Genomic DNA, 14,375 nt, shown 5'->3' on the forward strand with positions numbered 1-14,375 from the left:
AGTCATATAATTCTTACTGTTCCACCAAACAAACAACACTTCATCTCTTGACATAGACTTCTCACTGGCTGCTCTCTGTGCCTGGAATGTTCTCCCTCCACAGCTCTGCCTGTCTCAGTTCAAAACCTACCTTCTTTAAAAGGCCTTGCTTGCCCCTCTCTTCCTACTTCCTATTGTTAATGATTTCTCAATGAAAAAAATAATTTCTTTAATTTCAACTAAATATCCTGTATGCACATAGTTATTTGTATGGTATTTCTCTATTAGCATATTAGCTTTTTGAGAGCAGGGACTATATTTCTGTCTTTCTTTGTATCTCCATTGTTTCGCACAATGTCTGATATATTGTAGGCACTTAATAAATGTTTTTTGAGTAACTGCAGACTGTGACCTTGGAGAAGTCATTTAACTGCTCTATTATTCAGTTTTTTCATCTGCAAGATCAGGAGTTTGCACTAGATATCCTCCAAAGGCTATATATAGTGATGCTTTGACAACGATGTCATGAAATGCATTGAGAACCTCGTTAGCAGGAATAATTATAAATTGGGAGGCTACTTGCTAGCAGATTCCCTCCTTCAGCAGCTACACCTCCAAGTAAAATCCTCCCTAGTCTGGTTCCACCCTAGTCTAAATAGTACCTTCCCTATTCCTGCACACTGCAGTCTCCTGGCATGCCAGGGTCTTTGTCTTCTTACTGTTAGGTTTGTGTTCTTGGGTCTTCCTCTCAATTGATTTTGTCTTTAAAAATAAGTTGGTTATAAGTCATGCTTTATGCCACTTTTCCTAGACACAAAACTAGCTTGTTTTACTTAGAAACCAATACCATGATGGTTACAGAAAATACTCTGAACCCTCATCAATGAAACCTGTCCCAAGGATGCTATGATAATAATAGCAATTAATAAAGCCATGTATAATATGTATATATATATGAGTATATATATATGTATATATATTTCATGTTGTTTTAGGTTTTTTACTGCTAGTTAAAGTACCTTTTTGTTAATGAGGAAATATAAGCTTAGAAAAGTTAGTCACTTGCCTAGGTCTCAGGAAAAGTAAACACTGAAATCAGGATCTTACCTAGGTCTTCAGGATCTTTCCTAGGTCAGGAAAAGTAAACACTGAAATCAGGATCTTACCTAGGGCTTGAGTTTTCTAGTCAGCCAATAAGTCAACAAGCATTTTCTAAATGCTTATTTTGTGCACTTAGGAAAATATTAGGAAATAATCTAAGCTCTAGGGATACAAAGAAATAGGAGAATCACAGTCTAGTAGGAGAAGTAACATAGAAATGTATAATTAAGAAATATTTAATGAAACAAATAAAATAAATTAAAAATTTTTTAAAAAATAGCCACTGAAAAAAGCCCAGAATCCAGAGATGAAGTGTTGTTTGCATGGAGTACCAAGGAAGCCAGGGTCACTGGATCTCAAAGTATGTAAAGGAGAGTGAGATATGAGAAAACATGCAGGTAAGAAGAGGCCTGGTTATGGAGGGCTTTGAATGCTAAACAGAGGATTTTCTTTTTTTTACCCTGCAGGTAATAAGGGGCTACTGGAATTTATTGAATAGGTGGTTCAACCTGAGCTTTAGGAAGTACACTTTGGTAGTTGAGTGGAGGATGGACAGGAATGGGGAGAGGATTTAAGCAGGGAGACCAAACAGCAAGCTATTGCAATAAACCATGCATGAGGTGGTGAGGGCCTGTACAAGTGTAGTAGCAGTATCAAAAGAGTGTTGGAGATGTAAACAACAGATATGATAAGGGTAGAATCCACATGACTTGGCTACTAATTAGATTAAGACAAAGATGACACCTAGACTACAAGCCTAAGTGACTAAGAAGATGGTGGTGGCCTCAATAGTATTAGGGAAATTAGAAAGAGGAGAGGGTTTGGGAGTAAAAAATAATGATTTTAGTTTTGGACATGTTGAGTTTAAGATGTCTGTAGGAAAGCCAATTTGAGATGACCAAGAAGCAGTTGGAAATGCTAGATAGGAGTTCAGGACATAAGTATAAATAGATTTGAGAATCGCCTTCACAGAGATGGTAATGTAATCTGTGGGATTTGAGATCACTAAATAAAATGGTATAGGGGAGAAAAGAAGAGGACCCAGGACAGAACCTTGGTAGCACCCACTCTTAGTAGGTATGACCTGGTTAAAGATCCGGCAAAGGAAACTAAAACTGAGCAGGGGGACAGGTAGGAAAAGAAACAAGAGAGAGAAGTGTAACAAAACCCTAGAGACAAGAGTGTATCAAGAAATGGGGGATATATAGGGTCCAAGGCTGTAGAAAGGTCAAGATAGATGAGAATTAAGAAAAGGCTATAATCTAATGGCAAATAAGAGATCATTGTTATTTTTGGAGAGAGGAGTTTGTTGAATGATGAGGTCAAAAATACAGTTAAGAGTTTAAGGTTGCATAACTTCAGACAGTTAAGAAAATGAGAAGGAAAATGTAGTCACCTGTCACAGAACTATGTACCTAGTGTAGATAAGAACCAGTACTAATAAAGTTGTTCTGTCATCTTTTACCTGATTGCATTTTCTTGAAAATATTTCTCTGAAGTCATAATTGAAAACAAACAAACACAAATCCAAAATAAGACAAAACATTGACTCAAGAGCAGTGGACTTTGTTTTCTTTATGCTAGAGCCCTAAAGACATGCCTTGATATGGGTGACTTCCTTCTTTTTCTTAATATGTCTCAGTTTACTTTCACTTACTGATGATATCTTCAAGTTCAATCTCAAATTCTACTTCTTTCTTGAAGCTTTCCTATGTTCTTCTAGTTCATACTGGTATCTTTCTTCTCTCAATCATTTATCATTTTTATTACTCCTTTTGATTCTGAAATGTTATCTTATCTTCTAGTTGCCTATATACATTTTTATTTAATGTCTCATCCATTTTGGATATAATCTCCTTGAGTCCAGGGATAATATTTTATAATACTTTTTAAAAATTACCCTAACATCTAACCCCAGTTCAGAGCACAAAGGAGAGACTCAATAAGTAAAGGTTTAATTCAGTTCCATTGATTTCCCACCACCATTACCAGAATACCCATGAACAAGTGAAGGCCATCCACTGGCTGTCTACAACCTAAAATTAAGGCTGTAATCTTTTAACTGTTAGGTATAAGACCTTATCTCAAAGATTCAAGGTCAATTAGCTCAAAAGCCAAAGGGAAGTTCCACTGCCATTCTTGAAAAAACTGTTTTTTTTTTTTTAATTTTTCTCTTGTGCTTTAAAAGGTGGCTGGAAAAGAATTGTCTGCCTTGTACCTGCAGAGTTCAATAGGCTGGCACATGGGTCTTTTGGGGAGAGCAGTGGAATGTTGGAAATCTTAATTTTTATTTACATTTATGTTAGAGAATGCATTTCATATGATACCTTGGCTTAGGTTTGAGGATGCAGAAAATTACATCTTTCTTTTGGAAATAGCTGCTTTAGAAATCACTGTTGGGAGGAAATGAAACTGTGTATTTTAAGGGAAACTGTCCAACATACAGATCTGTATGGAACTCAATTAATCTGTAAGCCATTAAGTAAATGAAATCTAAAAATGTTTCCTTGTTTCTCTGAAGTATCGATACATTACAGCAGTCTGGTCAGGCTCTGGGCCATTAGAAATAATAGAGTTAGAGAGCCCACACAATCATTATTTTCAGGGAACTCAGTCCTGTGCCTTACTCTTCTCAATTGCAGAAAGGAAAACTGTGCCCGTCAGTTTTTAAAAATAACCTTTATTTCTGGAAGATTTCCTAGACCAAGGAGTTGGGTTTGTCTCATTCCGATCCCACCCCCAAATCTGACTTACATTTCAAAGTCTAGTCCAAGACACTCCTACTGTGAGGGGCCACCTGTAGGCACAAGGAAAAGGCTAACTTCAGAACTATTTCTTTCCAGAGGACTATGAGGGAATTAGATTCAATTCAGCATTATTTATTGTGGCTGTTAGATGCCTACTATGTGCAGAATATTAAACCTGTGGAATATGGATTAGATAAGATAATAGTGATAAAATAATAAAAATAACAATTAACATTGATATAGTACCTACTATGAGCTAGCAGGCTGTGTTAAGCACTTTCTAAATACCTCATTTGATTCTCACAATAATTCTGGGAGAGAGGTGCTATTGTTATCACCATTTTAGAAAGAAGAGAGGGCTTGGGAGTAAAAGGGACTGCTAGTCACAGAGCTAGTAGGTATCCAAGGCTAGTTGTGAACTTAGGTCTTCCTGACTTTAGGTCTAGTCTTCTATCCACTGTGAAACCTGAAAAATTAAAAAAAAAAGAGTTTCTGCCTTGTAGATTTACAATTAAGTATAGGTTAGGGTAGGCAACTTGGTCTGATAGTGGATAGAGTGCTAGGCAGAGTCAGGAAGTATTAAGTTCAAATCCCCCCTTAGATACTAGCTTTTTGACCCTGGGTAGGCCATCACTCATAACCTCAGTTTCTTCATCTATAAGAAACAGAAATCATAATAATATCTATCTCACATGGTTGATGTGAGGCTCAAATGGGATAATATGTGTAAAATGTTTTACAAATGCTAGTTGTCATTATAGATAGGGCACAAAGAAGTGTCTAATTTATTTTGAAAAATATCATAGGATTGTAGGATTTAGAATTAGAAGTGGAGTTACTTCTGGCTTCTTTAATATATGATGTCCAAGGGGGCAGCTAGGTGGCACAGTAAATAGAGCACCAGCCCTGGATTCAGAAGGACCTGAGTTCAAATCTGGCCTCAGACACATAACACTTACTAGCTGTGTGACCCTGGGCAAGTCACTTAACCCCCATTGCCCAACCAAAAAACAAAAACAAAAAAAAAAACCCAATATACAATATCCAGAGAGGTACTTGGGAAGGAACCAAACAAAAACAGCTTTGTGAGGATGGAAGGATCATTTCCAACTGAAGGAACCTATTACTGAGCTGAAATCCATGAGAGAATGCTTGTCATAGACTGCTTGATCTGCCTTTTTGTTTGCTGTGTGTAAAAATCCCTTTTTTCAGATGGACAGGAGTTATAGTTCAGTCAAGAAAATGTCAAACGGGGAAAGGCAGAGCAGAGAGGTATCCTGGAGCCCACGCAGGGCAAGTGCCCTTTGACATATCAGTAAATCTAGGCAACTCAAGGGCAATACCCCAAGCAATGATGATTGCTTTCTATTATGATATTGACAGGAGCCTATGGTTACTGAGTTTGGGAAAGAATTTGGAATTATGATAGTGGGTTGATGTGAGAGCTGAAGAGTCCTAGCCTTGGAGCAGTGCCGACAATCAGTCGCAGACATGCACTGCAAAGCTTTGCCCAGCCTGGCTAGAAATAGATGAGTTTATTTTTGCAGTATTTATTCTGGGGGTATCCACTGCTTTGTGTATGATGTTAGAGAGGACTTACTTATTTTTAGGGACAAGAGGAGGCAGGTTGGCCAATTTAGAGACCACTCAGAATTTATAGATTGGAAGTTCCAGGCAAACTTGAAAAAGCTCCTGTTGGCATGGGAGTTGGTTTCCCCTTGGCAAGAAATATGTGACGTGAATGTGTGTGTGTGTGTGTGTGTGTATGTGTGTGTGTGTGTACAATTAGAAAGGCCTGAGCATGAATGAACTGAAACAAAATCACTGACAGAGGTAGTGTGAATGGAAAGTAGAGATTGATAAGAGGAAAGAATGAATGAAACAGAAAAGGTAATCAGCATTCACCAAGTGCTTACTGTGTGTAAAGACTTGTACTAAGTACTTTACAAATATTATCTAATTTGATATTGTTATATTTTTTGAATGAGAAGGAATCCACAATTTCTTTGCGGCAGGTACTATGCTTAGCCATGGGGATACAAAGAAAAACCAAAAGACCCCAGGACATAGCTTGTACAAAGACTCAAAGGTAGGGAAATTAAATGCTGATTTCTCAGAACAGCTCCCCATCCAGTTTTCCTGAAATGTAGAGAATTTGAAAGGAGACATGAGATAATTCTAGATAGGGAGTTGGAGCCAGTTCATAACCCAGTTTCAATGGAGTATGCACTTCTTTCATCAATTGTACTAAGATATTTCCCAAAATATATCTCTACACTACCACTTGTTTCATGTGTACAAACTTGGCCTCTCATCTGGAGTCATACTTTTCCTGTGCTCCAAGTATCATGAACACCTCTCTCTCCAAAATTATGTAAACATTTCCTTCAGGTGCATATATTACCCTCCCCAACATCTGGCATATAGTAAGGACTTCACAGTATCTAGCAAATAATAAGCATTTAACAATTGTTTGTTGATTAATTCTTTAGGTGCATCTATTTTAATAGAAGAGGAAGATGAGTAGGAATGCCTAACAGCGAGTAGTAGAGAAAATATTTAAAAAGATGGCTAGTACTGAAAATTTAGGAGTAAGAAAATGGTTGGGTAGTTATCTCAGATTATGAATAGACTATAGACAGCTATTGTGAGTGATTAAATAACTGTGGAATTCCCACTCTCTTCTTAACCCCTTATAATCCAGTGTCCAACTTCATCATTCCACTGAAACTTCTCTCCAAAATTCCTAATGATCTCCAAACTGTCAAATTCTGTGACCTTTTCCCAATTCTCATTTTCTTTGATGCTGTTGCTCATTCTCTCTACTTTGATACTCTCTTCTCTTTAGGTTTTTAGGACACAACCCTCTCCTGGTTCTCCTCCTACCCATATGATCACTCCTTCTCAGTATCATTTGTTAGCTCATCATCCAGATCACACTGTTAGCCATAGATGTCCCAGGGGATTGCATCCTGGACCCTTTCTCTTTCTCTCTATACTACTTTACTTAGTGATCTCGTCAGCTCCCATTACCATCTCTATGCTAATAATTCTCAAATCTACCCATCGTACCTCAACCTCTCTCCTGACCTCCAATCTTGTTTCTCCAACTCCCTTTCAGACATCTCAAACTGGATGTCTAACAGAAATCTTAAACTCAACATGTCCAAAACTGAGCTTGTTATCTTTCCTTAGAAAGCTCCTACCTTCCCTGTTACTATAGAAGATAACACCATCCCCTCCCAGTCTCTTAGGCTCACAATCAACATGCCATCTTTGACTTTTCAGTATCTCCCACTCCCCATGACACTACTACTTTATTACTGGCCCTCTTTATGTCAAGTCTAGACTATTGCAATAGCCTAGGGGTGGGGAATTTACAGCCTTGAGGCCACATGTGGCCCTCTAGGTCCTCGGGTGTGGCCCTTTGACTGAGTCCAAGTTTTACAGAACAAATCCTTTTATTAAGGGCATTTGTTCTGTAAAACTTGGATTCAATCAAAGGGCCACACTTGAGGACCTAGAGGGCCACATGTGGCCTTGAGGCTGCAAGTTCCCCACTCCTGCAATAGCCTGCTGGTGGGTCTGCATACTGTAAGTCTCTCCTCACTCCAAAGTTATTTTCCTAAAGAGCAGATCAAGTCTTATCCACCCCCCCCCCCATTCACTAAACTGTAGTGGCTCCCTATCACTTCCAGAATCAAATAAAAATCCTCTGCTTGGTACACAAAACCTTTCATAGACTAGCCTCTTAGTAGTTTCCCAGTCTTCTTATGCTTTACTCCCTATCATGCACCCTTCAATCTAGTAACACTGACCTCCTGGTTGTTTCATGAACAACACACTCCATTTCTTAGCTCTGGGCATTTTCTCCGGCTATTTCCCACAAAAGGGATGTTCTCCCTCCTCTTCTCTTACTACTGACCTCCAACTAAAATCTTACTTTCTACAGGAAGCCTTCCTCAATTCTTTTTAATTCTTGTGACTTTCCTCTGTTAATTACTTCTTATTTATCCTGTATATAGTTATTCTGTGCACATTTGTTTGCTTGTGGTCTCCCCCATTAGACTATGAATTCCCTGAGAGCAGGGACTGTCCTTTACCTTTTTTTATCCTCAGTGCTTAGTGTAGTGCCTGACATATAGTAGCTATTTAATAATAATAATAATAATAATGATATTGACTGAGTTGACATGGGTAAAATTTTGTGATAATGTGATTGACTAATCTTTTGGCTTTTAAGTTTTCTATATGACTTGTCCAGTTTCTTACATAAAGACAGATTCATTATAATTGAGATACAGTATAGTAGAGCAGTAAGAATAATAGTTAGAAGATAAATAGTTCTGAAATCTTGCATAAATCATTTAATCTGACTGAGCCTAAGTATTCTTTATTGAAAAAAAATACAGATGATGATATATGCCTTGCCTCCCTCATTGGGGTTTTTATGAATAGCAAATGAAATAATGGCATAATACATTTTGTAGCCATAAAGTACTATATAACTGTAAGCTATTATCATTTTGCTTCAGAAAGGGCAAAAAAAAAATACTAGGTATATAACAAGGAGTTAAAATGTTAGCATGTCAGTTCTGTCCAGAACAAAGAAGAATATACAAATACAGCACAGGAGGAATCTCAGATGATAGTTCTGAAACACTGCTACTTAAAAGAGGCGTCATGGTCTTTAAACATCATGATGTCTCTCAGGTCACCATGTGTCACATTCTGCTTTATTACCATTCTTTTAGCACCAACTTAATCTGGCATGGTAAACATTGCAAGAGGGCAGCCTAAGAATGTATTGTGTATGGGTAAGTATGAATGCTAATGTACATTCCCAAACCTAACACTTTCTAGTACAGGTGGAAAAAAAATTAAATGTACTTGTCATACCAAGATGGTGGAGTAGAAGCAGGAATTCCTGACCTCTCCCAAATTCCCTTCCAACAATATTAAAATAATGCCCTAAATCAAATTCTAGAGCAGCAAAACCAACAAAAAATCAGGATCAAACAATTTTCTAGCCCAAGAAAACTTAAGATGTCAAGATGAAAGGTATTTCACACCAGGGTGGTAGTCAGGTCTGGATCGCATCACAAGCTTAACTTGGCAATGCCACCAGCAGGCCTTAGAGGTGGCTACATTAGTAGCAGCAGAAACTGTGGGACCTCTCAGCCCACAAACTGTAAGGGGATTGGACAACTAATCATAAAGAGATTACAAGGGATCTTTTGTTGGCTCTGGGTTCAGGACTCTGTTGCATTGCCCATATTTAGTTCTGGGTCTCAGTTTCAGGGCAAAGAAGAACACTAGCACTTGCAGATAAAGAAGAGAAGGGGCCCAAGTGACAGGTCTAGATCCAAAAGAGGCATTACCATGTGTGGCTGCAGGGGAGCAGGGGTCCTAGTCACAGTTTGAGGGTGGAGGAGAATGCTTGTGGTCTCTCACAAGGGAGAAGGGGCCCTGATCTCAGTTTCAGGGATAAGAGGAACACTAGCACTTATGGCTGCAAGGGAATCAAGTCCATTCCTGAATAAGGACCAGAATATAGGTCCAGAGAACATCTACCACACCTCTCCTAAGATCATACCACCTTGGAAACACACACACACACAAAATTTATAGATCCCCATAACTAGCTCTGAAAATAGCAACACAAAAAACTTGAAGATTGTGACAATGCCTCCTGCACCCTGGAAGCAGAGACCAGCATTAACATAAAGTTGTGTGTGTGGTTTGTCCTTCATTCTCAAAGGGGAGCATGACATCAGGGAGATGGTGACATGACTTGCAATTGACTTTGATTTGAGTGATGGAGGGCTGTATGAAGTCACCAGCCTCACTTTCTCCCTCCAGAACCCTCTAGGTCCAGTGGCCAGATATTGATCAGGATGACTGGAGGTGGCCCAGGATGCAGTGGGAGATCTTGACTCTTTTAAGCTAAGGTCTTTTCAAGTTCTGCCTTTGAGTGAGGCAACACCCGTTCAGTGAATAGGCCGCTTTGAGAAGTGAATCACTTCCAGCATTGAAACTGTAGGGGGGAGCATGATGGGTCAAAGTCAGAGTGGTGGACATGGTCCTGGGGGTGGCAGGAAGTATGACAAGGACAAGAAAAAGAAATATGAGCCTCCAGTTCCAACTAGGGCAGAAAAAAAGAAGAAGAACACAAAAGGACCAGATGCTATCAGCAAATTGCCAATTGTAATACCTCATACTCAGTGCATGCTAAAATTATTAAAATTGGAGAGAATTAAAGATCATCTTCTCATGGAAGAAGAGTTCATCAGAAATCAAGAACAAGTGAAACCACTGGAAGAAAATCAAGAGGAAAAATAATCAAAGGTGGATGATCTAAGAGGGACCCCAATATCTGTAGGGACCTTGGAGGAAATTGTTGATGATAATCTTGCCATTGTGTCTGCCTCAGTGAGATCAGAGCATTATGTCAGCATTCTATCATTTGTAGACATGGATCTGCTAGAGCCAGGATGTTGTGTCCTCCTCAGCCATAAGGTTCATGCTGTGATAGGAGTTCTGATGGATTACACAAATCCCATCATTACAGTGATGAAGGTAGAGAAGGCTCCACAGGAGACATATGCTGATATTGGTGGATTGGATAACCAGATTCAGGAAATTAAGGAATTTGTGGAGCTTTCCTTCACTCATCCTGAGTATTATGAGGAGATGGGTATTAAGCCACCAAAAGGAGTCATTATTTATGGTGCACCTGGAACAGGTAAAATCTTGCTAGCCAAAGCTGTAGCAAACCAGACCTCTACAACCTTCATCAAAGTTGTTGTTTCTGCTTATACAGATGTACTTAGGAGATGGGCCCAAACTCATTTGAGAATTGTTCCAAGTAGCTGAGGAACATGCTCCATCAATTGTCTTCATTGATGAAATTGATGCCATTGGGACCAAAAGGTATGATTTACATTCAGGTGGAGAAAGAGAAATTCAGTGAACGACAGTGGAATTATTGAACCAACTGGATGAGTTTGACTCTAGAGGAGATACGAAAGTGATTATGGCCCACAAACCAAATAAAAACTTTGGATCCAGCACTAATCAGATCAGGACATATTGACTGAAAGATTGAGTTCCCTCTGCCAGACAAAAAAACCAAGAAGTGCATATTTCAGATTTATACAAGCAGAATGACTTTGGCAGATGATGTAACTTTCGATGATTTGATCATGGCTAAAGATAACTTGTTTGGAGTAGATATCAAGGCAATTTATACAAAAGATGGTCTCATGGCCCTAAGAGAATGTAGAATGAAAGTAACAAATGAAGACTTCAAAAAATCTAAAGAAAATGTACTTTATAAGAAACACATAGGTACCTCAGAGGTGCTATGTCTCTAAATGAACCGTGCTGCCTTCATGAGAGTTGTTGGGAGCTTTCCAGACCCCCTGAACTAATAATATTGGGAAAACTGAAGGGGCATCTGTGCTCCAGCAGATCTTTATGAGCAAGTTTTTCTTTTTAATATATATTACTCAGATAAGATGTGTGAGGTACCCATTGAACTGTGCCAGTCTTTTGTTCACTGTGCTACACTATATTCCACAACAAAACATTCTCTTTCAGAAGGAAAAAAAAAAAGAAGTGAGTCAAGGGATGGCCCTTTTAATAAAAAGAAAAAATCAAACTAGGAGGGAAAGACCCTCAGGATTGCTGGTCAAAAGAGAAAGTTACTATTTACATTTCCTCTGAGCCAGGAGGGCACAAAAAATAACCATTAAATGGTGCTCAGGCAGGGACCTACTGTTGTCCAATCCATGAGATCCAGAGTCAATTGAATTTAAGGCTTCATCTTTGAGAAAGAAAGAAATCTTGCCAGTAAACCCCAAGTTAAAGATGTAGCTTTCAGCCATCAAAATTTACATTCCAGTGGGTAGAACACCCTCAGGTAAAAGGAGGAGAGGAGAGGAGAGGGGAGGAGAGGAGAGGAGGGGAGGGGAAAGGAGAGGAGTTGAGTTGCCTAACTGAAACTGGCTAGCTGGGTCCGCATTCAGGCAGCTCAGACTACTCACAGGTTGTGGTTTGTCCATTAAAAGTCAAGACATAGCATGGGAAAATGAGCAAACAACAGCAACAACAAAAACCCGACCATAAAAAGTTACTATAATGACAGGGAATATCAAGACACAAACTCAGAAGACAACAATGTCAAAACAACTACATTCAAAACAACTACATTCAAAACCTCAAAGAAAAATATGAATTGAACACAAGCTCAACAAAAATTCCTAGAAGAGCTCAAAATGGATTTTAAAAATCAATTATGAAAGGTAGAAAAAAATTGAAAAAAGGAATGACAGTGATGAGAAAAAATTATGAAAAGAGAATCAACAGTTTAGTAAAAGAGAAACAAAAAAAGAAGAAAATAACACCTTAAAAAACAGAATTGTCCAAATGGTAAAAGAGGCACAAAATTTCACTAAAGAGAAGAATGCCTTAAGTAGAATTGACCAAATGGGAAAATAGGCACAAAAGCTTACTGAAGAAAATAATTCCTAAAAAATTATAATTGGTTAAATAGAAGCTAATGACTCCATGAAAGACTAAGAAACAAACAAAATTAGAAGAATGAAAAAATAGAATGTGTGAAATATCTTACTGCAAAAGTAACAGACCTGGAAAATAGATTGAGGAGAGATAATTTAAGAATCATTGGACTAGCTGAAAGCCATGATAAAAAAAAAGAGCCTAGACATCATATTTCAAGAAATATGATATCTTAGAACCAGATAGCAAAATAGATGTTGAAAGAAGCCACTGATATCATAGAACCAGAGGGCAAAATAGACATTGAAAGAATCCACTGATCACCTCCTGGAAGATATCCCAAAATGAAAATTCCCAGAAACATTTTAGCCATGTACCAGGTATTAAAGATATACAAAGAGACCTAATTTCTACTATCAAGGAATTTATGTCACTATGTATATGTATTCTTATACATATACACTATGCACATACAAATATATATATGTATATATTTTGATATATACTAATAAATATATGTCTACATGCACACTTGTGTGTATATTTATGTTTTGTATATGTATTACATGACAGGTGTGTGCATACATACATATTTGTACATTTAATATTCTGTGTCAAATAGTGGCCTTCTCTAGTGCAAGGGGTGGGGAAGAAGGGAAGGAGAAAGCTTGGAACTTTAAAAGTAACAAAAATAATTAAATTTTAAAAAATTAAAAAAAATAAAATATATTTATCCATATATGTGCATATATATGCACAGATTGATGCTAAACTCCTTGAGAGTATACATATACATGTACGTATTTATACACATACATACAAACATGTCTGTATACACACAGATATATTTTAAGCTCATTTAGAACAGGACTTATGTCCTTTGTTTTGTCTCTCTAGTCCCTGGTGCAAAGTTGGTATTTAATCATTGCTTTTTAAGTTATTTACTGATCCTTGTGTTAGCCACTTAAATTTCTTGAGTAAGGGAGTGACATGATCAGACCTGTGCTTTAGGGACATCAATTTGGCACCTCAATGGAGGACTGATTGGAAAGGCCAGTAGACACCAACTAGCAATATCTGCAGAACGACCTTCAAAGAAGGAGAGGTTGTTGAGTTGCGGTGGTATCGGTGCTTGATACAATGGTGATGAGAAAGAATCATTCCTATTTTTCACCCTGGTCCAATACATCGGGGAGACAAGCAAAGATATACTTAACGCTGGAGAGGATGGATAAGTACATAGTGTCTTCTGCAGGGGAGCCAGGTTTCTGTGAGTACTAATATGGAAGAAAGACGTTCAATATGAAGGACCGTTTGATAACAAAATGATAGAAAAATGATAGCTAGAAAGGGAAAATAGAGTAATACTAGGTCATGGGAAAGATGGAGAGGTGAGAGGGAATGGTGACCGTGGAAAAGAACTTCTGTTCTGCAAATGTGAATCACCCAGATTCTGAGTAGAGTTGTAAGCCAGTAGCTTGTTAAGCCCTTCCCAGAAGCAAAAGTAATATATGTAGTATATAGTAGTAATAGCAACTTTGATTTAGGTATTGCTCTTACAGTTGTACTATACAATATGATCAGAGCTTCATTTACTACTCACTCATTTGGGCCTCAATTTCCCTCTCAGGATATACTCTTAGATTTCAACTAGAACTGTTTTTGGCACTTTCACTGTAACATGTCACATTGCTAGGATTTTCTGTGCTTTTTTCTTTCCCCTCTTCTAAATTTTAAGTTCCATTTGGGAAGGGATAGTATTTTGTCTAACCTTCATGTTACCCCAGGACCTAGAATATTGCTGCTCTTCATGCACTCTCTGTTTCATAAATATGTGTTGAATGGATTAATATTTACCACTTCCTTTTAAATTATGAAGTATTTTCCATGGGCATTTTCAGACACAGAAAGATTACCTGATGAAAAAGCAGTATTTATTTGGTTAACACTATAATTATTTGCATCAGACTTTCCTGCTGCCAAATCCTGTCCCATACAAGTTTGCTTGTCACCAACTTTTGTAGC

General features: G+C 38.0%; 1 pseudogene; it reads left to right on the forward strand.

Moving 5' to 3' along the window:
• Positions 1-9,878: 9,878 nt before the first annotated feature.
• Positions 9,879-11,203, forward strand: LOC114028059 (annotated as a pseudogene).
• The last annotated feature ends 3,172 nt before the right edge of the window (positions 11,204-14,375 follow it).

The sequence above is a fragment of the Vombatus ursinus genome, unplaced genomic scaffold, assembly GCF_900497805.2.
Source record: "Vombatus ursinus unplaced genomic scaffold, bare-nosed wombat genome assembly UNPS02014870.1, whole genome shotgun sequence".
NCBI lineage: Eukaryota > Metazoa > Chordata > Mammalia > Diprotodontia > Vombatidae > Vombatus > Vombatus ursinus.